Consider the following 26165-nt stretch of genomic DNA (forward strand, 5'->3'; position numbering starts at 1 on the left):
GACGTCGGTGTAGTCGATCACAGGGGGTACCGACATCGGTCTTGGGGTCTACCAGAAAGAAGTAACAGAGGGGAACACAATAAATAACAGAGTAATCAAAGCATCACAAAGCATAACATGGCAATACGCGGTGCTAGAGGTGACCTAACGCAGGGATAAGTGATACCGGCAAAGGGGGGAAACATCCGAGAAAGTATTCCCGGTATTCCGCGTTTTTGACAAACGGACCAGAGAGGGAAAGTTGCATGTTCGCTATGCTAGGGACATGTGGCTGACAAACGGGCAGCGTATTCGGATTCGTCTCGTCGTTCTGAGCAACTTTCATGTATAAAACTTTTTCATCCGAGCTACGGATTATTTTCTGTGATTTATCAAAGATTTAAACAATTTCTGAATTTATTATTAAAGCTAAAACGGAGTTATTGCACCAGCATGACACCATCATGACGTCAGCGGTCAACACAGACCGTTGACCGGTCAAACAGGGCAGTGGGGCCCGTCTGTCAGTGACCTAACTAATTAACAGATTTAAAATAACTAAACTAGTTCATTAGGCTAATTAAGCAAGGTTAATTAAGATAATTAATTAACTAATTAATTAATTAATTAATTAAATGTTTTTATATTTACTTATTTTTTAATATCTTTTTTACAAAACAGGGGCTGTGGGCCCCTGTGATCAGTAGCCCATGAGGCTAAACGGGCGTAGCGGTCACGGGCGTGTGCCCGAGGAGGCGGACCCGAGCGGGTCAAATGGCGAGCGAGGCCGCGACAAGGGACGGCACCGGCGCGGCTAGCCACAGCCGCGACGAGGGGCACGGGCGCCGGAGTGCGTTGGTGAGCAGTGACAGCCGCGGGGCGACGGCGGCGCGGCGCTAGGTAGGCGAGGCCAGGGGACGGAGCGGGGGCGGCTGCCGCTGCGGGAAGCAGCGGCGGGGGCGTGGGCTTCGGACGGAGTGGCATCACGGGGCAGTGGGGGCCGACACGATGGCGAGTGGGCGGTGCGGGGTGGCTACGGTGCCACTAGCAGCACGCAGCTACAGGGCAAACAGGGAGGCGTAGCGACGCGGGCGGACGCGGTGGCGCGGCCGCGAGAGGAATGGAGGGCGGCCGGTGGTGGTTAGTAGCAGCAGTAGGCGAAGCAAGCGGGGGCGCAGGAGGCGAGGAGCACGAGGCTGTGCTCATGGACGAGCCTGGCCGGCTATGGCTGCAGTGACGAACGCTATGGCCTACTTTTTTTACGTACTCTTTATTATCTTGCAAACCTATCCAACAACACCTACAAAGTACTTCTAGTTTCATACTTGTTCTAGGTAAAGCGAACGTCAAGCATGTGTAGAGTTTTATCGGTGGTCGATAGAACTTGAGGGAATATTTGTTCTACCTTTAGCTCCTCGTTGGGTTCGATACTCTTACTTATCGAAAACTGTTGCGATCTCATATACTTGTGGGTTATCATCCCCCACCTCGCGCCCCATTGCCATTTACCCTACGCCCCCGGTGTGAGCACCTCCCCATGCTCCCTTTCCTCCTTTTCCCCCGGTCCTGTTGGACATCGTGGCCCGGCCGCGCACGCGCACCCCCCCCCCGCTCGCGCCTGGTGCACCTCACGGGCGCCCTGCCCGACGCTCCCTGGCCTCCTCGCCCGCCCACGGCGTGCATCGCCGCTTGCTCCGTGCCCCTGACCTCGCCCGCGCGCGAACCTTGCTGCCTCGCCACGGTCACTGGTGTTGCCCGACTGCGTGCCCCGCGCCCCGCTCGCCTCGCGTCGCTGCTGCACGCGTGCGTGGCCGCCCCCTTGCTTCCCCCTGAGCCCCGCACCAACTGCACTCGTCCGCCCATGCCGCGGCCCACCGCTTTACTGCGCCCACCGCCCACTGCTGTGCGCGCTGCCCGTCTCGCCGTGGCCTCGCGCTCGCCTTCGCGCCTCCCCACTACGCCTATCGCCGTCACCTGCACTGCCCCGTGTTCCGTCGCCCGCGCCATGCTCGCGGCCACCACGGCCCCGGCCGCGCCCGCGCATCGCAACCCCCTCCCCGTGCACGCCTCTCACCTCGCTCGTCTCTGCCCTAGGCCACCGCGGCTTGCCCCCTGGCTTGGGCATGCGCCCGATGCCCGCGCGCCCCGATCTGCATCCCTCCTAGCTAGCCGCCGCCGTCGCTCGCTCGTACTTGCCTGGTGCCGCTCGCCGCGCCGCCCGGGGTCGCCCATTAACGTTGTGCCTGCAACCGTGCCAAAAGCCTGTCGCCCTCCTGCTCGCTAAACCGCTAAGGCCCCCTGTGCCTATGACATGGGGGCCCGCCCCAGAACGTTTTTATTAAAAAAGAAAATAAAATAAAAATGAATTAATAGAATTAATTAAATTAATTAATTGGTGAATTAATTAAGTTAATTAATCCCATTTAATTAATCTAATTAATAAGTTAATTTAATTAAACAGTAATTAATTAGCTAAACCCTAATTAAACTAAGAAGTGTATGACATGCGGGACCCACCTGTCAGGTTGACCAGGTCAATGATGGCGTCATGCTGACGTCAGCAAACACTATTCTGGCTAATCTTGATTTAAATAATTAAATAAATCCTAAAAATGATTTAAATCTTTTAAAATTAATATAAAATAAACCGTAGCTCGGATGGAAAAACTTTGTACATGAAAGTTGCTCAGAACGACGAGACGAATCCGAATATGCAGCCGGTCCGTCCGCCACGCATCCCTAGCATAGCGAACACGCAACTTTCCCTCTCCGATTCATTTGTCCGAAAACGCGAAACACCGGGGATATTTTCCCGGATGTTTCCCCCTTCACCGGTACCACCTCATACCGCGTTAGGGCACCCCTAGCACCATTACTTGTCATGTCATGCATCATCATGCATTTATTTGCATTATATTTATTGTTTCTTCCCCCTCTTCTCTTGCTAGACACCGAGACCGACGCCGCTGCTACCCAGTACGACTACAGTGTTGACGACCCCTCTCTCTTGCCAGAGCAACCAGGCAAGCCCCCCCCCTTGATCACCAGATATCGCATACTCTTCTCTATACTGCTTGCATTAGAGTAGTATAGTGATGTGTACTACACAACCTTCTTCTTGTATACGTTGTTGGGCCTCCAAGTGCAGAGGTTTGTAGGACAGTAGCAAATTTCCCTCAAGTGGATGACCTAAGGTTTATCAATCCGTAGGAGGCATAGGATGAAGATGGTCTCTTTCAAGCAACCCTGCAACCAAATAACAAAGAGTCTCTTGTGTCCCCAACACACCCAATACAATGGTAAATTGTATAGGTGCACTAGTTCGGCGAAGAGATGGTGATACAAGTGGTATATGGATGGTAGATAAAGGTATTTGTAATCTGAAACTATAAAAACAGCAAGGTAACTAATGATAAAAGTGAGTGTAAACGGTATTGCAATGTGTTGAAACAAGACCTAGGGTTCATACTTTCGCTAGTGTAAGTTCCCTCAACAATAATAGCATAATTGGATCACATAACTATCCCTCAACATGCAACAAAGAGTCACTCCAAAGTCACTAATAGCGGAGAACGAACGAAGAGATTATGGTAGGGTACGAAACCACCTCAAAGTTATTCTTTCCAATCAATTCGTTGGGCTATTCCTATAAGTGACACAAACATCCCTAGAGTTCGTACTAGAATAACACCTTAAGACACAAATCAACCAAAACCCTAATGTCACCTAGATACTCCAATGTCACCTCAAGTATCCGTGGGTATGATTATACGATATGCATCACACAATCTCAGATTCATCTATTCAACCAACACAAAGGACCTCAAAGAGTGCCCCAAAGTTCTACCGGAGAATCACGACGAAAACGTGTGCCAACCCCTATGCATAGGTTCATGGGTGGAACCCGCAAGTTGATCACCAAAACATACATCAAGTGAATCACGTGGCATCCCATTGTCACCACAGATACGCATGGCAAGACATACATCAAGTGTTCTCAAATCTTTAAAGACTCAATCCGATAAGATTACTTCAAAGGGGAAACTCAATTCATTACAAGAGAGTAGAGGGGGAAGAAACATCATAGGATCCAAATATAATAGCAAAGCTCGCGATACATCAAGATCGTATCATCTCAAGAACACGAGAGAGAGAGAGAGATCAAACACATAGCTACTGGTACATACCCTCAGCCCCGAGGGAGAACTACTCCCTCCTCGTCATGGAGAGCGCCGGCATGATGAAGATGGCCACCGGAGAAGGATTTCCCCCTCCGGCAGGGTGCCGGAACGGGTCTAGATTGGTTTTCGGTGGCTACGGAGGCTTCTGGCGGCGGAACTCCCGATCTATTGTGCGTTCTGGAAGTTTTAGGGTACGACGATATATATGGGTGCAGGAAGTGCGTCGGAGGAACCACGGGGGCCCCACGAGGCAGGGGGCATGCCCTAGGGGGTGGGCACGCCCCCCACCCTCGTGGGCAGCCCGTGTCTCCCCTGACGTGCACTCCAAGTTCCCTGGGTTGTTTCCTTCCAAAAATAACTTCTCCAGTTGATTTCGTTCCGTTTCGACTTCGTTCGATATTCCTTTTCTTCGAAACACTGAAACAGGCATAAAACAACAAATCTGGGCTGGGCCTCTGGTTAATAGGTTAGTCCCAAAAATAATATAAAAGTGGAAAATAAAGCCCAATATTGCCCAAAATAGTAGATAATATAGCATGGAGCAATCAAAAGATATAGATACGTTGGAGACGTATCAAGCATCCCCAAGCTTAATTCCTCCTCGTCCTCGAGTAGGTAAATGATAAAAAGATAATTTTTGATGTGGAATGCTAGTTGGCATAATTTCAATGTAATTATTCTTACTTGTGATATGAATATTCAGATCCATAAGATTCAAGACAAAAGTTCATATTGACATAGAAATAATAATACTTCAAGAATACTAACTAAGCAATCATGTCTTCTCAAAGTAACATGGCCAAAGAAAGTTATCCCTACAAAATCATATAGTCTGGCTATGCTCTATCTTCACCACATAAAATATTTAGATCATGCACAACCCCGATGACAAGCCAAGCAATTGTTTCATACTTTTGATGTTCTCAAAAAATTTCAATCTTCACGCAATACATGAGCGTGAGCCATGGACATAGCACTATAGGTGGAATAGAATGGTGGTTGTGGAGAGGACAAAAAGGGAGAAGATAGTCTCACATCAACTAGGCGTATCAACGGGCTATGGAGATGCCCATCAATAGATATCAATGTGAGTGAGTAGGGATTGCCATGCAACGGATGCACTAGAGCTATAAGTGAATGGAAGCTCAACAAAAGAAACTAATGGGTGTGCATCCAACTCGCTTGCTCACAAAGACCTAGGGCATTTTGAGGAAGCCCATCATTGGAATATACAAGCCAAGTTCTATAATGAAAGATTCCCACTAGTATATGAAAGTGACAACATAGGAGACTCTCTATCATGAGGATCATGGTGCTACTTTGAAGCACAAGTGTGGTAAAAGGATAGTAGCATTGTCCCCTTTTTGGCCTTTCTTTTTTTATTTGGCCTTACTTTTTTTATTTGGCCTTTCTCCCCTTTTTTGGGACAATGCTCTATTGAATGATGATCATCACACTTCTATTTATTTACAACTCAATGATACAACTCGATAGTAGAACAAAGTATGACTCTATATGAATGCCTCCAGCGGTGTAACGGGATATGCAATGAATCAAGAGTGACAAGTATGAAAGAATCATGAACAGTGGCTTTGCCACAAATACTATGTCAACTACATGATCATGCTAAGCAATATGACAATGATGAATGTGTCATGATGAACGGAATGGTGGAAAGTTGCATGGCAATATATGTCGGAATGGCTATGGAAATGCCATAATAGGTAGGTATGGTGGCTGTTTTGAGGAAGGTAAATGGTGGGTTTATGGTACCGGCGAAAGGTGCGCAGTACTAGAGAGGCTAGCAAGGGTGGAAGGGTGACAGTGCGTATAATCCATGGACTCAACATTAGTCATAAAGAACTCACATACTTATTGCAAGAATCTATTAGTTATCGAAACAAAGTACTACGCACATGCTCCTAGGGGGATAGATTGGTAGGAAAAGACCATCGCTCGTCCCCGACCGCCACTCATAAGGAAGACAATCAATAAATAAATCATGCTCCGACTTCATCACATAACGGTTCACCATACGTGCATGCTACGGGAATCACAAACTTCAACACACGTATTTCTCAAATTCATAACCACTCAACTAGCATGACTCTAATATCACCATCCTCATATCTCAAAACAATTATCAAGCATCAAACTTCTCATAGTATTCAACACACTCATAAGAAAGTTTTATTATTCTTGAATACCTAGCATATTAGGATTTTAAGCAAATTACCATGCTATTTAAGACTCTCAGAATGATATAAGTGAAGCATGAGAGTTCATCTATTTCTTCAAAATAGAACTACCACCATGCTCTAAAACATATAAGTGAAGCACTAGAGCAAATGACAAACTACTCCAAAAGATATAAGTGAAGATCAATGAGTAGTCGAATAACTATGCAACTATGTGAAGACTCTCTATCATTTAATAATTTCAGATCTTGGTATTCTATTCAAACAGCAAGCAAATAAAAATAAATTGACGCTCCAAGCAAAACACATATCATGTGGCGAATTAAAATATAGCTCCAAGTAAAGTTACCGATGAACGAAGACGAAGGAGGGGATGCCTTCCGGGGCATCCCCAAGCTTAGGCTCTTGGTTGTCCTTGAATATTACCTTGGGGTGCCTTGGGCATCCCCAAGCTTAGGCTCTTACCACTCCTTGTTCCATAGTCCATCGAATCCTTACCCAAAACTTGAAAACTTCACAACACAAAACTTAAAGTAGAAAACTCGTAAGCTCCATTAGTATAAGAAAATAAATCACCACTTAAAGGTACTGTAATGAACTAATTATTTATTTATATTGGTGTTAAACCTACTGTATTCCAACTTCTCTATGGTTTATAAGCTATTTTACTAGCCATAGATTCATCAAAATAAGCAAACAACACATCGAAAACAGAATCTGTCAAAAACAGAACAGTCTGTAGTAATCTGGATCAAACGTATAATTCTGGAACTCATAAAATTCTGAAATAAATTTCTGGACCTGAGTAATATACCTATTAATCATATGCAAAAAGAATTAACTAAATATCACTCTCCAAATAAAAATGGCAGCAATTCTAACGAGCGCTAAAGTTTCTGTTTTTGACAGCATGACCAACAAGACTTTTCCCAAGTCTTCCCAAAGGTTCTACTTGGCACAAACACTAATTAAAAGCATAAAACAACATATAAACAGAGGCTAGATGAATTATTTATTACTAAACAGGAGCAAAAATCAAGGAATAAATATAAAATTGGGTTGCCTCCCAACAAGCGCTATCGTTTAACGCCCCTAGCTAGGCACGATGATTTCAATGATGCTCATATAAAAGATAAGAATCGTAACATAAAGAGAACATCATGAAGAATATGACTAGCACATTTAAGTCTAACCCACTTCCTATGCATAGGGATTTTGTGAGCAAACAACTTATGGAAACAAGAATCAACTTGCATAGGAAGGTAAAACAAGCATAACTTCAAAACTTTATGCACATAGAGAGGAAACTTGATATTATTGCAATTCCTACAAGCATATGTTACTCCATCATAATAATTCTCAGTAGCATCATGAATGAATTAAACAATATAACTAGCACCTAAAGCATTCTTTTCATGATCTACAAGCATAGAATTTTTACTACTCTCCACATAAGCAAATTTCTTCTCAGTCGGAATAGTGGGAGTATCATAAGAGACTTGAATACCATAAATTGTTTCCACATTAAAAGAGTAATGTTCAGAGAAAGGGTAATCATAATCATGACAAGTTTTATAATCATCACTACTCTTTATAGCATGAATTTCATCACAATAATCATCATAAATAGCAACTTTGTTCTTATCATAACAACTTTGCACATCAAAACTTGGAAGACTAAAAATATCATCATTAATAAACATAGCATCCCCAAGCTTGGGACAAACATTAATTGCAGCAAATATATTCTCAAAAACATCATCTTCATCAAACATAGTATCCCCAAGCTTGGGCCTTTTAATATCATAAGCATAATCACTCTCATCATTAATTGTATGAATAGCACCAATAGTATAGCAATTATCATATTCTTCCAAGCAAGTGTCAAAAAGATTTTTAAGATCATAAGAAGTATCATTATCTTCCGCAATTATATTTTCATGAGGCACAATAGTAATAGTAGCAGCATTATTTGGAAGAGATATCTTTCTACCTCTCTTCCTTTTTCTTTTCTTCTTCTTCACCACATCATGTGTGGGTTCAATCCTCTTTTTGGAGCTCCTTATTAATGAGATTGGTTGAATAGGAGGCTCTTCCTCGTTACCTGATTCATCATAAGAAATAATAGGAGGGTATTGGGAGGTCTCTTCCCTTTCATTAGTATTCTCTTCATCTTCTATTTGTTTTCTTTTCTTTATGTAGTTGGCAATATAAGGATTTTCAATACAATTCACCGCACAATACATATAAATTTCCTCTAGATCAAAATGAAGAACTCTATCAAGATTAAATTTTGGAATACCCTCAGTTATACGTTTCATTTCTTCATAACCCAAAAGAAGGCTAAGCTCTTTATGATGCTCAAGGGTAATCAAATTATCACAATGTTTGGACACGACTTGATCATGAAACAAATAGCATTGGAGCTTTAAATGACCATGTTCGTTGCAAAGTTCACAAGGGGCGCGAAAAATATTGAATTTTTCAGCACAATCATCAAGACTTTCTTGCAACAATTTAGTTTCTAAGTACTTATGCCTCTTGCAATATCTATCTTCCCTATTTGGTGTGTACTTACAAACCCAATGCACTCCACAAAAATTGACATGTTTATAGGAGACATTTTCATCATAACTAGCGCAATCATCATTAGTGTCATGGATATTCAAAGAATTCGTACTAACAACATTGCAATCATGCTCATCATTCACATATTTTATGCCAAGCATTCTATGTAATTCTTCTTCTAGCATATGAGCACAACTTGTGACGCCCTCGATTCAATCGTACACTAATCATACACGCAAATGTGTATGATCAAGATCAAGGACTCACGGGAAGATATCACAACACAACTCTAGACACAAATTAAAATAATACAAGCTTTATATTACAAGCCAGGGGCCTCGAGGGCTTGAATATATAAGCTCGAAAACACAAGAGTCAGCGGAAGCAACAATATCTGAGTACAGACACGAGTTAAACAGGATTGCCTTAAGAAGGATAGCACAAAAGCAACATCGATCGAAAAGGCAAGGCCTCCTGCCTGGGAGCCTCCTAACTACTCCAAGTCGTTAGCGGTCGTCACGTAGTAGTAGGCACCCTCGGGGTAGCAGTAGTCATCAGTGGCGTCGTCTGGCTCCTGGGATCCGTCATCTGGTCGCAACAATCGGGTATGGGGGAAAAAGAAGTAGCAAAGCAACCGTGAGTACTCATCCAAAGTACTCGCAAGACTTAGATCAGATCTAAACTAAGTATGCATCTGTATCAAAGGAATGGGTTGTGTATGTGGACTGGGCTGCAAAAATGCCAGAATAGAGAGAAGGCCTAGTCCTATCGAAGACTAACATCTTCTGGAAACCACCATCTTGCAGCAACAGGAGGGAGTAGAGTAGCATAAAGTAAAGTGGTAGTAGTGTTATCAACCTCGGCCAGAGATCCTTTCTCGACTCCCTGCGAGAAAGCAATCCCAGAGCCATACTATCCAGTTATCATCACAATCCAATTCTCATCACCATCAGTTCTCATCACAAGTATCCAGTTCTAGTTGTATCGATCGGGATACAACTCCAAGTGTCCGTTACCGTAGGACAGGCTATCGATAGATGTTTTCTTCCCTGCAGGGGTGCACCAACTTACCCACCAGCTCGATTAAATCCGGCCGGACACACTTTCCTGGGTCATGCCCGGCCTCGGCCAAACAATATGCCGCAACCTGACCTAGGCTTAATAGAGAGGCCAGCACGCCGGACTAGACCTATGCCCCCAGGGGTCATGGGCCATCTCCCCGGGAACTCCTGCACATTGCGAGGGCGGCCGGTGAGCAGACCTAGCTACCTCCCTAAAAATGCAGGAGCTTACAAGTCCAACCCGTCGCGCGCCACTCAGTCGCTGACTTCTATTAAGCTTCGGCTGATGTATACGACGCAGAACGCCCATACTATGCCCACATGATGGTTAGTGCTATCAGGCCAGAGGCCCCTCAGATCAAATATCCAAATCGTAGTGGATTAGGAACGCGCGGTAACGAGCAGAGACTCATGATCGATGTGACCCCGTCGCCCCGTCTTGAGTACTTGCGACAAGGGCTAAGAATGCCCGGCCACGCCTCGTAAGTATCCCGCGGGCACCTTCCAGGTCAACCCGACTCCACATCACTCGCTATTAAGCTCGCGCGGGTACCCTTCATGGCCTACCCGTCTTTAGTAACATGGTTCAGTTGTAAAGTCATAGTAACCATAGTAATTGTGTGTCTAACACCAAGGGGAAAACCCGAGGAATCACCCCCGGTGAATTCCACTCGATGTTATCATCAAGGTGAACGTAAGAGGATCCACCCTCGAGGATCACACTTGAGGGGTTGCACGACAAAGCCGTAACGGAAGTGGTTAAGGAGGAAATCACCCTCGATGACCATGAGCGGATAGCTAGACTAGAGAGATCTCATCAGGAGTGATGTATGAGGTTCCACCCTCGACACTCAATGGTAACTCTGCAGAGTCGAGCAACAAAAGGGGAAAGTGATGTGCGATGTCAGGGCCTGGACGTCGATCACATTGATCGAGTCATCGAACATAAAGCGGGGTAACTGGGACAAGGTAGGGTCACTGATGGATCTCTAACCAACCTATACTAAGCAGTTTAGGATAAGCAGGTAAGGTATGAAAGCAGGTAACAAAAACAGACTATGCATGAGAGTATGATCATACATAAAGCAGTAGCAGTTCTAATGCAAGCATGAGAGGGAAAGAAATGGGCGATATCGAAATGCTCAAGGAGGGTTTGCTTGCCTGGTTGCTCTGGCAAGAAGGGTTCAACGTCGGTGTAGTCGATCACAGGGGGTACCGACATCGGTCTTGGGGTCTACCGGAAAGAAGTAACAGAGGGGAACACAATAAATAACAGAGCAATCAAAGCATCACAAAGCATAACATGGCAATACGCGTGCTAGAGGTGACCTAATGCAGGGATAAGTGATACCGGCGAAGGGGGAAAACATCCGGGAAAGTAGTCCCGGTGTTCCACGTATTCGAACATACGGACCGGAGAGGGAAAGTTGCATCGTCTCTATGCTAGGGACGTGTGGCTGATAAATGGGCAGCGTATTCGGATTCGTCTCATCGTTCTGAGCAACTTTCATGTATAAAACTTTTTCATCCGACCTACGGATTATTTTCTGTGATTTATCAAAGATTTAAACAATTTTTGAATTTATTATTAAAGCTAAAACGGAGTTATTGCACCAGCATGACACCATCATGACATCATCGTTTAACACAGACCGTTGATTGGTCAAACAGGGCAATGGGGCACGTCTGTCATTAACCTAACTAATTAACAGATTTAAAATAACTAAACTAGTTCATTAGGCTAATTAAGTAAGGTTAATTAAGATAATTAATTACCTAATTAACTAATTAATTAGTTAAATGTTTTATATTTACTTATTTTTTTTAAATATCTTTTTTTACAAAACAGGGGCTGTGGGCCCTTGTGATCAGTGGCCCATGAGGCTAAACGGGCGTAGCGGTCGCGGGCGTGTGCCCGAGGAGGCGGACCTGAGCGGGTCAAATGGCGAGCGAGGTCGCGACAAGGGACGGCGCCGGCGCGGCTAGTCGCAGTCGCGACGAGGGGCACGGGCGCCGGAGTGCGTTGGTGAGCAGCGGCAGCCGCGGGGCGACGACGGTGGCGCTAGGCAGGCGAGGCCAGGGGGACGGAGCGGGGACGGCCGCCGCAGCGGGAAGCAGCAGCGGGGGCGTGGGCTTCGGACGGAGTGGCGTCGTGGGGCAGCGGGGGCCGGCGCGGTGGCGAGTGGGCGGTGCGGGGTGGCTACGGTGCCACCAGTAGCACGCAGCTGCAGGGCAAACAGGGAGGCGCAGCGACGCGGGCGGACTCGGTGGCGCGGCCGTGGGAGGAAGGGAGGGCGGCTGGCGGTGGTTAGTAGCAGCAGTAGGCAAAGCAAGCGGGGGCGCGAGAGGCGAGGAGCACGAGGTCGTGCTCATGGACGAGCCTGGCCGGCTATGGCTGCGGTGACGAACGCGATGCGCGGGGAGGAGGGCGCGGGGAGGTGCGGTCGCCCGCGGTGGTGCGGCGACGGACCGGCCAGGCGGGGTGCACCGGGGGAGCAATGGGGCGACGGGGGGTGCGCGTGTGCATGCGCGCGGTGGCCGGGCGCGGACCGGACGCGCGAGGGGCGCGTGGAGGGCGCAGTCGGGCATGGCGACCACGATGCAGGGCCGCGGCGAGCGCAACGAGCGCAAGCGAGCTCGCGGGCGCGGGCGGAGACGTGTAGTGCCGGCGCAGGGAGCGAGCGTCGCGGCCAGCACGGAGCAGAGGAAGGGAAGGGGAGGGCAAGGCCCTCACCAGCGTTGAAGAGGAGGGGTGGCAGCGAGGCTCGAGGGAGCTGTTGATGGAGAGGCGGGGCGGGGTCGAGGAGGCGGTCCGGCAAGGGAGGCTTTGCACGGCAGCGGTCCGGTGACGTGGCCGGCATGTTGAGGTGGCGGGCTGTGGCGGCGGCGGGGCGCCGGAGGCGGTGATGGTGGCGTCGGGCGGCAGCGACGGAGGTCTCCTCCCTCGATCCCGATCCAGTCGGGGGAGAGGGTGGAGATATTTTTGCAGGGGAAGTGGGGGTCCGGTGGAGTGGTGAGGGAGTTAAGGAGAGGAGATGGGCCGGCCGGGTGGGTGGCCCAAAGGCCTGCTGGGCCGAAGCCCACTGGGAGGGTGTTTCCTTTTTCTATTTTTGTTAGTTTTCTGTTTTTATTTATTTTAGTTAACAAAATAGCTTTACAAAAACAATATAACCCCTACTCCTAAATTAGCATAATAACATAGGCCACCTACTCCAAAAAGTTTGGTGATTATATAAACTAGATTAACATTTGTTTAGTATTTAAAATCATTTAAATAATTGTTTTGCTGCTGTTTCACATACTATAGTGCAACTAAAATACTTTACCAAAGTGTGGCTTCTTCACCAATATTTAATATGGAAAATTTTGGCCCACTCCGAACATTTTAGTTTTAATATTTGAAAACTTTTATTGTTTGCTAGATTTTGAATTTTTAAACCGAACCGGTTTCGAACTAACGCGAGATTAGCAACAGTAATCGAGGTGGCGTGGCATCATTAGCAGAGGTTCACTGTAGCCTAATTATCCGGGCGTCACAATTCTCCTCCACTACAAGAAATCTCGTCCCGAGATTTAAGTGCGAAAGTAAAGAGTAACTTCGAAACAACTGACCCTTATAGGGTTAATTATCTGGTGAACAAATCAGGGAATGTGGCAGAAGTGTCTCTAGAGTTGAAACTTAAGAAAACATCGAGAGCAAAATATGAAGGTACAATGGGCAGTTTCAAGTGAATGGACAAACGATCGATACCTGAATAGAGTGTGAGAAGGGGGTTCAGAGCATCGGGAATAGATTAACTCTCGAACGGTGGCTCGTGACAACACACAAAGCCAAGAGCAATTGATACTTCGGAATATAGGATATACAGGAGAGTCAGGTTCTGATCCTGTGGAACTGTGGGTTATGGGCCCACCATGTGGGTTAAAATAGAAGGAGCGATGACATCTTGCATGGTCATGATAGCAAGGCATGTCAGAGGGCAGCCTGTCAGCTATGTCGGCAACAATGTCGGTACCAGGGCGAGGGACAAAGAGAACCATTATCCTGCTTGTTGAACGAGGCGGGCCATTAGGCAAAGTTCTCGTCCATCGGTGGTTACCGGAATGTCAACAGCAATAATAACAAGGTCTTTACTGACAGAGTTGTACATTGAGGTGCTTACATAAGCAGGGAAATATTATTGCTTATATAATATAGATCGCAATAAGGTTTAAACAAACCAATGGAAAGGAAAAAGTAATTGTCAGAATAAACAGAACAATGGAAAGGAAAATGTGTTCAAACACATACTTCAGGGGTATATCCTTCCCAAGGACAAGTAGAGCACGGTATCCATGACAGGATAGAAGTATAAAACCATTTAGGTAAGGGGAAAGAAATTTCATGACATTACCCATACAACAGTGTTTGGATAATTGATAAAGAAGATTTAGTATCGTGCTTCAAATGTTCTTATTGGAGATTGGATAACCACAGACATGCTTCGAGATAGCATTGACATGGTTTCAAGCAAAGGTCAAACTTTGGATACACCAAGGACCCATCGGAAACAACTTAGAAAATAAGTCATACAATTTTAGCAGGGAAAAGATGAGGGTGTGGCCGACGGGCTCAGCCACAATCCATCGACATGCCAAAAAGGATGTATTCCCAAAATTATATGAACAAGTTTGTGTTTGGGAAGGCAAGAATGTTGTCGATGATAACATAAATCATCGAGGGGAAGGATTGTATTTCTCCTCATGAATTTGATTGATATCCTGGAAAAGCTCAGAATGTTGATGATGATCATGACACATTTGTCGAGAGAATTCATGAAGATGTAATCAATCGGCGATGACATCCAGTCAAAGGAATGATGAAGCGAAAGGTTATTGGAACCATGGTACGACACAAACTCGAAATTAAGCTTGTTGTTCAAGGCGAAATGATAAGATGAAGAAGATCGACATAAGCTTAGCTCATCGTCGGAAGTTGCTCCGGGCATAAGGACCAGGTAGCACAGTTAAAAAGTTGACATGATAAAAATATAGCCGATCAGGCTAGGAATGATGTGATGGGGTATAAAGCTTCTCAGTATCAAGTACTAGGTGTAATGCCAGAAGGTAAATCGGAGTAGAGGTTGGACGGGGGAATGATTTGCAGAGGATAAGTAATTGTAACTTACCCAGTAAATGGGATCAAGGAGGAAATATGGTCGGGACCATAACTACAAGGGATCCAATTTACGATACCGGAAGAATATTCAACTGATTAAATATCCTTGCAAGAAGCTTTCAAGATAAGTCCCACACCGTGTCCGTGGGCATGAACACAAGGTTCAGGGTCGACTCCCACTTCTACAATGCATAACTTTCATTTTACTTCTCGCTCTTGATGAAGTCTGTAGTATTGAAATTTTATCTGACAAAAGCCAGTAGAGTATAACCCGCATAACTTTCGAGTTCACACAGATTAGGTAAGGCATAGGTTCAACCCATCGGGGCATCTTAGGAACATATATCATAAATTTCAAGAATAATAACACAAGCTCGGTAGTAGAGCATGCTTGAGAAAGCGGAGGATACAATTTACCAAAAGCATTATGTATCCGAGGAAAGGCTCACAAGCTTATTGAATATGAAGGACGTTGTCGGATAAAATCCGAAAAAGGGGGTCTGGTGGTCCACAAGGGATCTGATGTGAGCATCAATATTTAACCAGAGGAAGAAAGAATGCAAGGAGATCAGATTATAGAAACAACTGACTAACTCAAAGCTCAATTGCAAGAGGGATTAAGAATTCCAAGACAAGGGATCAGAAGCAATGCTCTGATTAGGGATGGATAGGTAGAATAGCCTTAGGGGTACAATCGATGGCGATTTGATTGATCGAGATTCAGCACATGTTAAAATGACGTCTGTGCCGGAAGGATGAATTCTAGGATCTGATTGAGGATTGCGAGCATTCGCAACATATTGTATCAACGGACTCAAAATGATAATGACAAAGGCTGACAATAAGATTACTAGACTTATGGTATTACCCACAATGCAAGCAAGCAAGAAATTCTAGAACAATAGGCTGTTGAGGATTTTCACAAGAACGAATGGTATTACGAAGACTTTTGTGAAGTACATGAGTCAACTGAGGATGAGCGGATACTCGATAGGTGCACAAGGTTATCCGTAGGGGTATTCAGATGACAAAGGCAGTAAGCTCAGGGATTCTCGGAAAAGGAGAGCAGTTCAGGGCATCTTGTAATAACAAGATCAATGGGATAGAATGTAAGATTGGTAAGTGTGTGTAGTTATCCATAAGGATATTTCGGTGGTAGGGAATTGCAAAGGCAACAGGCACAAAGTCTCGAGAGAAAATCGTCGAGTATCTTCGGAATCTTCTGATGCAGCAGGCGATCATCTGAAATAAGGGGCTCTCCGGGCGGATGTGATCACGAGATCCTAATGTTCGAGTTAGTAAAACCATTTAACCCGAATAGAAGAGAGATTAGGGTCCCAGAGTATAGGCGAGGAGTAAAAGATTCTAATACCACCAATATGGCGACGTGGGCCCGTAAGACACACATCCAATGTTAGTAAAAGTTTTTCAGTGACTAGACTCAACTTCGGCCAAGGAGTTGGAAAGGGGGATCCTACAGGCAGTCGGCTCTGATACCAACTTGTGACACTCTCGATTCAATCGTACACTAATCATACACGCAAATGTGTACGTTCAAGATCAAGGACTCACGGGAAGATATCACAACACAACTCTAGACACAAATTAAAATAATACAGGCTTTATATTACAAGCCAGGGGCCTCGAGGGCTCGAATATATAAGCTCGAAAACACAAGAGTCAGCGGAAGCAACAATATCTGAGTACAGACATGAGTTAAACAGGATTGCCTTAAGAAGGCTAGCACAAAAGCAACATCGATCGAAAAGGTAAGGCCTCCTGGCTGGGAGCCTCCTAACTAATCCAAGTCATCAGCGGTCGTCACGTAGTAGTAGGCACCCTCAGGGTAGCAGTAGTCATCAGTGGCATCGTCTGGCTCCTGGGATCCATCATCTGGTCGCAACAATCGGGTATGGGGGAAAAAGAAGTAGCAAAGCAACCGTGAGTACTCATCCAAAGTACTCGCAAGACTTACATCAGATCTAAACTAAGTATGCATCTGTATCAAAGGAATGGGTTGTATATGTGGACTGGGCTGCAGAAATGCCAGAATAGAGAGAAGGCCTAGTCCTATCGAAGAATAACATCTTCTGGAAACCACCATCTTGCAGCAACAGGAGGGAGTAGAGTAGCATAAAGTAAAGTAGTAGTAGTGTTATCAACCTCGGCCAGAGATCCTTTCTTGACTCCCTGCGAGAAAGCAATCCCAGAGCCATACTATCCATTATCATCACAATCCAATTCTCATCACCATCCAGTTCTCATCACAAGTATCCAGTTCTAGTTGTATCGATCGGGATACAACTCCAAGTGTCCGTTACCGTAGGACAGGCTATCGATAGATGTTTTCTTCCCTGCAGGGGTGCACCAACTTACCCACCACGCTCGATTAACTCCGGCCGGACACACTTTCCTGGGTCATGCCCGGCCTCGGCCAAACAATACGCCGCAACCCGACCTAGGCTTAATAGAGAGGCCAGCACGCCGGACTAAACCTATGCCCCCAGGGGTCATGGGCCATCTCCCCGGGAACTCCTGCACGTTGCGAGGGCGGCCGGTGAGCAGACCTAGCTACCTCCTTCAACAAGGCAGGAGCTTACCAGTCCAACCCGGCGCGCACCGCTCAGTCGCTGACGTCTATTAAGCTTCGGCTGATGTATACGACGCAGAACGCCCATACTATGCCCACGTGATGGTTAGTGCTATCAGGCCAGAGGCCCCTCGGATCAAATATCCAAATCTTAGTGGATTAGGAACGCGCGGTAACGAGCAGAGATTCATGATCGATGTGCCCCGTCGCGCCGTCTCGAGTACTTGCGACAAGGGATAAGAATGCCCGGCCACGCCTCGTAAGTATCTCGCGGGCACCTTCCAGGTCAACCCGACTCCACATCACTCGCTATTAAGCTTGTTCAGGTACCCTCAGGGCCTACCCGTCTTTAGTAACATGGTTCAGTTGTAAAGTCATAGTAACCATAGTAATTGTGTGTCTAACACCAAGGGGAAAACCCGAGGAATCACCCCCGGTGAATTCCACTCGATGTTATCATCAAGGTGAACGTAAGAGGATCCACCCTCGAGGTTCACACTTGAGGGGGTGCATGACAGAGCTGTAACGGAAGTGGTTAAGGAGGGAATCACCCTTGATGACCACGACCGGATAGCTGGACTACAAAGATCTCATCAAGAGTGATGTATGAGGTTCCACCCTCAACACTCGATGGTAACTCTGCAGAGTCGAGCAACAAAAGGGGAAAGTGATGTGCGGTGTCGGGGCCTAGACGTCGATCATGTTGATCGAGTCGTTGAACATAAAGCGGGGCAATTGGGACAAGGTAGGGTCACTGATGGATCTCTAACCAACCTATACTAAGCAGTTTAGGATAAGCAGGTAAGGTATGAAAGCAGGTAACAAAAACAGACTATGCATTAGAGTAGGATCATACATAAAGCAGTAGCAGTTCTAATGCAAGCATGAGAGGGAAAGATATGGGCGATATCGGAATGCTCAAGGAGGGTTTGCTTGCCTGGTTGCTCTGGCAAGAAGGGTTTGACGTCAGTGTAGTCGATCACAGGGGGTACCGACATCGGTCTTGGGGTCTACCAGAAAGAAGTAACGGAGGGGAACACAATAAATAACAGAGCAATCAAAGCATCACAAAGCATAACATGGCAATACGCGGTGCTAGAGGTGACCTAACGCAGGAATAAGTGATACCGGCAAAAGGGGGAAAAACATCCGGGAAAGTATTCCCGGTGTTCCACGTTTTTGGACAGACGGACCGGAGAGGGAAAGTTGCATGTTCGCTATGCTAGGGACGTGTGGCTGACAAACGGGCAGCGTATTCGGATTCGTCTCGTCGTTCTGAGCAACTTTCATGTATAAAACTTTTTCATCCGACCTACGGATTATTTTCTGTGATTTATCCAAGATTTAAACAATTTCTAAATTTATTATTAAAGCTAAAATGGAGTTATTGCACCAGCATAACACCATCATGACGTCAGCGGTCAACACAGACCGTTGACTGGTCAAACAGGGCAGTGGGGCCCGTCTGTCATTGACCTAACTAATTAACAGATTTAAAATAACTAAACTAGTTCATTAGGCTAATTAAGCAAGGTTAATTAAGATAATTAATTACCTAATTAATTAATTATTTAAATGTTTTTATATTTACTTATTTTTTAATATCTTTTTTTACAAAACAGGGACTGTGGGCCCCTGTGGTCAGTAGCCCATGAGGCTAAACGGGCGTAGCGGTCACGGGCGTGTACCCGAGGAGGCGGACCCAAGCGGGTCAAACGGCAAGCGAGGCCGCGGCAAGGGATGGCACCGGCATGGCTAGCCGCAGCCGCGACGAGGGGCACGGGCGCCAGAGTGCGTTGGTGAGCAGCGACAGCCGCGGGGCGACAGCGGCGCGGCGCTAGGCAGGCGAGGCCAGGGGGACGGAGCGGGGGCGGCCGCCGCTGCGGGAAGCAGCGGCGGGGGCGTGGGCTTCAGACGGAGTGGCTTCGCGGGGCAGCGGGGGCCGGCGCGGTGGCGAGTGGGCAGCGCGGGGTGGCTATGGTGCCACTAGTAGCACGCAGCTGCAGGGCGAACAGGGAGGCGCGGCGATGCGGGCGGACGCGGTGGCGCGGCCGCGGGAGGAATGGAGGGCGGCCGGTGGTGGTTAGTAGCAGCAGTAGGCGAATCAAGCGGGGGCGCGGGAGGCGAGGAGCACGAGGTCGTGCTCATGGACGAGCCTGGCCGGCTATGGCTGCGATGACGAACGTGATGCGCGGGGAGGAGGGCGTGGGCAGGTGCGGTCGCCCGCGGTGGTGCGGTGACGGACCGGTTGGACAGGGTGTGCGGGGGGAGCAATGGGGCGACGGGGGGGGGGTGCGCGTGCGCATGCGCGCGGTCGGGCGCGGCCTGGATGCGCGAGGGGCGCGCGGAGGGCGCAGTCGGGCATGGCGACCACGGTCCAGGGCCGCGGCGAGCGCAACGAGCGCAAGCGAGCTCGCGGGCGCGGGCAGAGACGTGCAGTGCCGGTGCAGGGAGCGAGCATCGCGGCCGGCACGGAGCAGAGGAAGGGAAAGAGGAGGGCAAGGCCCTCACCGGCGTTGAAGAGGAGGGGTGGCGGCAAGGCTAGAGGGAGCTATAGATGGAGAGGCGGGGCGGGGTCGAGGAGGCAGTTCGGCGAGGGAGGCTTTGCGCGGCAACGGTCCGGTGACGTGGTCCGGCGTGTCGAGGTGGCGGGCCGTGGCAGCGGCGGGGCGCCGGAGGCGGTGATGGTGGCGTCGGGCGGCAGCAACGGAGGTCTCCTCCCTCGATCCCGATCCAGTCGGGGGAGAGGGGGGAGATATTTTTGCGGGGGAAGTGGGGGTCCGGTGGAGTGGGGAGGGAGTTAAGGAGAGGAGATGGGCCGGCCGGGTGGGTGGCCCAAAGGCCTGCTGGGCCGAAGCCCAGTGGGGGTGTTTCCTTTTTTATTTTTGTTAGTTTTCTGTTTTTATTTATTTTAGTTAACAAAACAGCTTTACAAAAAAATATAACCCCACTAAATTACCATAATAACATAGGCCAACTACTCCAAAAAGTTTGGTGATTATATAAACTAGATTAACATTTGTTTAGTATTTAAAAGCATTTAAATAATTGTTTTGCTGCTGTTTCACATACTATAGTGCAACTAAAATACTTTCAAAAGTGTGGCATCTTCACCAATATTTAATATGGAAAAAATTGGCCCACTCCGAACATTTTAGTTTTAATATTTGAAAACTTTTATTGTTTGCTAGATTTTGAATTTTTAAACCAAACCGGTTTCGAACTAACGCGAGATTAGCAATAGTAATCGAGGTGGCGTGGCATCATTAGCAGAGGTTCACTGTAGCCTAATTATTCGGGCGTCACAATTTTCCTTTCCATCATACTTACGAAAAATATTAAAAAGGTGAAGCGTATGAGACAAACTCAATTCCATTTTTTTATAGTTTTCTTTTATAAACAAAACTAGTGATAAAACAAGAAACTAAAAGACTCGATTGCAAGATCTAAAGATATACCTTCAAGCGCTAACATCCCCGGCAACAGCGCCAGAAAAAAGCTTGATGTCTACTACACAACCTTCTTCTTGTAGACGTTGTTGGGCCTCCAAGTGCGGAGGTTTGTAGGACAGTAGAAAATTTCCCTCAAGTGGATGACCTAAGGTTTATCAATCCGTAGGAGGCGTAGGATGAAGATGGTCTCTCTCAAGCAACCAAATAACAAAGAGTCTCTTGTGTCCCCAACACACCCAATACAATGGTAAATTGTATAGGTGCACTAGTTCGGCGAAGAGATGGTGATACAAGTGGTATATGGATGGTAGATAAAGGTAGTTGTAATCTGAAATTATAAAAACAACAAGGTAACTAATGATAAAAGTGAGCGTAAACGGTATTGCAATGTGTTGAAACAAGGCCTAGGGTTCATACTTTCGCTAGTGTAAGTTCCCTCAACAATAATAGCATAATTGGATCACATAACTATCCCTCAACATGCAACAAAGAGTCACTCCAAAGTCACTAATAGCGGAGAATGAACGAAGAGATTATGGTAGGGTATGAAACCACCTCAAAGTTATTCTTTCCAATCAATCCGTTGGGCTATTCCTATAAGTGACACAAACAGCCCTAGAGTTCGTACTAGAATAACACCTTAAGACACAAATCAACGAAAACCCTAATGTCACCTAGATACTCCAATGTCACCTCAAGTATCCGTGGGTATGATTATATGATATGCATCACACAATCTCAGATTCATCTATTCAACCAACACAAAGGACCTCAAAGAGTGCCCCAAAGTTCTACCAGAGAATCACGACGAAAACGTGTGCCAACCCCTATGCATAGGTTCATGGGCGGAACCCGCAAGTTGATCACCAGAACATACATCAAGTGAATCAAGTGGCATCCCATTGTCACCACAGATACGCACGGCAAGACATACATCAAGTGTTCTCAAATCTTTAAAGACTCAATCCGATAAGATTACTTCAAAGGGGAAACTCAATTCATTACAAGAGAGTAGAGGGGGGAAGAAACATCATAGGATCCAAACATAATAGCAAAGCTCGCGATACATCAAGATCGTATCATCTCAAAAACACGAGAGAGAGAGAGAGAGAGAGAGAGATCAAACACATAGCTACTGGTACATACCCTCAGCCCCAAGGGAGAACTACTCCCTCCTCGTCATGGAGAGCGCCGGCATGATGAAGATGGCCACCGGAGAAGGATTGCCCCCTCCGGCAGGGTGCCGGAATGGGTCTAGATTGGTTTTTGGTGGCTACGGAGGCTTCTGGTAGCGGAACTCCCGATCTATTATGTGTTCTGGAAGTTTTAGGGTACGACGATATATATGGGTGCAGGAAGTACGTCAGAGGAGCCACGGGGGCCCCATGAGGCAGGGGCGCGCCCTAGGGGGGTGGGCGCACCCCCCCCCCCCCCCACCCTTGTGGGAAGCCCGTGTCTCCCCTGACGTGCACTCCAAATTCCCTGGGTTGCTCTCCTTCCAAAAATAACTTCTCCAGTTGATTTCGTTCCGTTTCGACTTCGTTTGATATTCCTTTTCTTCGAAACACTGAAATAGGCATAAAACAGCAAATCTGGGCTGGGCCTCCGGTTAATAGGTTAGTCCAAAAATAATATAAAAGTGGAAAATAAAGCCCAATATTGCCCAAAACAGTAGATAATATAGCATGGAGCAATCAAAAATTATAGATACGTTGGAGACGTACCATATAGCATGCTACTGCTTTTCGTTAATCCTATCCTGATGCATAGCCTGTTCTTGCTACTACTGTTGTTACCTTTACCTGCAATCCTAATGCTTAGTATAGGATGCTAGTTTATCATCAGTGGCCCTACATTCTTGTCCGTCTGCCATGCTATACTATCGGGTCGTGATCACTCGGGAGGTGATCACGGGTATATACTATATACTTTATACATGATACTTGTGGTGACTAAAGACGGGTTAGCTCGAAGAGTACCGGTGAGTGATTCACGGATTGGGTCCGAAAGGACGTTTGTCCCGACGGCCCTCTGAGTGGATCTTTGTGGCGGAGCGACGGGGTAGGTGGAGACCACCTAGGAGAGAGGTGGGCCTAGCCCTGGTCGGCGTCCGTGGTTATTTCAAAATAACACGCTTAACGAGATCTTGGTATTTGATCTGAGTCTGGCTAATGGCCTATACACACTACCAACTACGCGGGAACAGTTATGGGCACTCGACGTCGTGGTATCAGACGAAGCCTTCGTCATGTCAGCGACTGAGCAGCACGCACCGGGTTGGACTGGAACTCCTGCTCTTGTATAAGGGAGGCTAGGTCTGCTTGCCGGCCGCGTTCGCAACATGCAGGTGTGCAATCGGCGATGGGCCCAGACACCTGCGCCATAGGATTTAGACCGGCGTGCTGACCTCTCTGTTGTGCCTAGGTAGGGTTGCGATGTGTTGATCTTCCGAGGTCGGGCATGACCCAGAAAAGTGTGTCCGGACAAAGGGGATCGAGCGTGTTGGGGAATGTGGTGCACCCCTGCAGGGAAGTTAATCTATTCGAATAGTCGTGATCTTCGGTAACAAGACGACTTGGAGATGTACCTTGACCTTATAACAACTAGAACTAGATACTTAATAAAACACACCATTCCAAGTGCCAGATACTCTCACAGGGCGACGAGGGGAGGATCGTCGGTTAGGATTATGCTATGCGATGCTACTTGGTGGACTTACCATCTACTCTCTTCCTCTGCTGCAAGATGGAGGTTACCAGAAGCGTAGTCTTCGATAGGACTAGCTATCCCCCTCTTATTCCAGCATTCTACAGTTCAGTCCACATATGGTACCCTCTTTCCATTTGATACCAATGCATACATATGTAGTGTAGCTCCTTGCTTGCGAGTACTTTGGGTGAGTACTCACGGTTGCTTTGCTCCCTCTTTTCCCCCTTTCTATACCCGATTGCTGCGACCAGACGATGGAGCCCAGGAGCCAGACGCCACCGTCGATGACGACTCCTACTACACTAGAGGTCCCTACTACTACGTGCAGCCCGCTGACGACGACCAGGAGTAGTTCAGGAGGATCCCAGGCAGGAGGCATGCGCCTCTTTCGATTTGTATCCCAGTTTGTGCTAGCCTTCTTAAGGCAAACTTGTTTAACTTATGTCTGTACTCAGATATTGTTGCTTCCGCTGACTCGTCTATGATTGAGCTCTTGTATTCAAGCCCTCGAGGCCCCTGGCTTGTAATATGATGCTTGTATGACTTATTTATTTGTAGAGTTGTGTTGTGATATCTTCCCGTGAGTCCCTGATCTTGATCGTACACGTTTGCGTGTATGATTAGTGCATGATCAAATCGGAGACGTCACAGTTCATCCCTACAAAATCATATAGTTTGGTCATGCTCCATTTTCGTCACACAAGAATGCTCTCATCATGCACAACCCCGATGACAAGCCAAGCAATTGTTTCACACTTTAGTAATCTCAAACTTTTTTCAACTTTCATGCAATACATGAGCATGAGCCATGGATATAGCACTATGGGTGGAATAGAATATGATGATGGGGGTTATGTGGAGAAGATAAAAAATAGAAAGTATCACATCGACGCGGCTAATCAATGGGCTAGGGAGATGCCCATCAATTGATGTCAATGCAAGGAGTAGGGATTGCCATGCAACGGATGCACTAGATCTATAAATGTATGAAAGCTCAACAAAAGAAACTAAGTGGGTGTGCAGCCAACTTGCTTGCTCAGGAAGACATAGGGAATTTGAGGAAGCCCATTGTTGGAATATACAAACCAACTTCTATAATGAAAAATTCCCACTAGTATATGAAAGTGACAAAACAAGAGACTCTCTATCATAAAGATCATGGTGCTACATTGAAGCACAAGTGTGGAAAAAAGGATAGTAGCATTGCCCCTTTTTATTTCTTTTTTATTTCTTTTTTTGGGCCTTTTTTGGCCTTTTTTGGGACAATTCTCTATTAATTATGATCATCACACTTCTATTTATTTACAACTCAATGATTACAACTCGATACTAGAACAAAGTATGACTCTATATGAAAGCCTCCGGTGGTGTACCGGGGAGGGCAATGAATCAATAGTGACATGTATGAAAAATTATGAACGGTGGCTTTGCCACAAATACGATGTCAACTACATGATCATGCAAGGAAATATGACAATTATGATGTGTGTCATGATAAAGGAATGGTGGAAAGTTGCATGGCAATATATCTCGGAATGGCTATGGAAATGCCATAATAGGTAGGTATGGTGGCTATTTTGAGGATGATATAAGGAGGTTTATGTGTGACAGAGCATATCATATCACGGGGTTTGGATGCACCGGTGAAGTTTGCACCAACTCTCAAGATGAGAAAGGGCAATGCACGGTACCAAAGAGGCTAGCAATGATGGAAGGGTGAGAGTGCGTATAATCCATGGACTCAACATTAGTCATAAAGAACTCACATACTTATTGTAAAAATCTACAAGTCATCAAAAACCAAGCATTGTGCGCATGCTCCTAGGGGGATAGATTGGTAGGAAAGGACCATCGCTCGTCCCCGACCGCCACTCATAAGGAAGACAATCAAATAACACCTCATGTTTCAAATTTGTTACACAACGGTCACCATACGTGCATGCTACGGGACTTACATACTTCAACACAAGTATTTCTCAAATTCACAACTACTCAACTAGCACACTCTAATATTACCACCTTTATATCTCAAAACAATTATCAAGTATCAAACTTCTCCTAGTACACAATGCACTTTTTATGAAAGTTTTTATTATACCGATCTTGGATGCCTATCATATTAGGACTAAATTCATAACCAAAGAAAATTACCATGTTGTTCTAAAGGACTCTCAAAATAATATAAGTGAAGCATGAGAGATCAATAATTTCTATAAAATAGAACCACCGTCGTGCTCTAAAAGATATAAGCGAAGCACTAGAGCAAAAT

The sequence above is a fragment of the Triticum aestivum genome, chromosome 7A (assembly GCF_018294505.1).
Source record: "Triticum aestivum cultivar Chinese Spring chromosome 7A, IWGSC CS RefSeq v2.1, whole genome shotgun sequence".
Classification (NCBI taxonomy): domain Eukaryota; kingdom Viridiplantae; phylum Streptophyta; class Magnoliopsida; order Poales; family Poaceae; genus Triticum; species Triticum aestivum.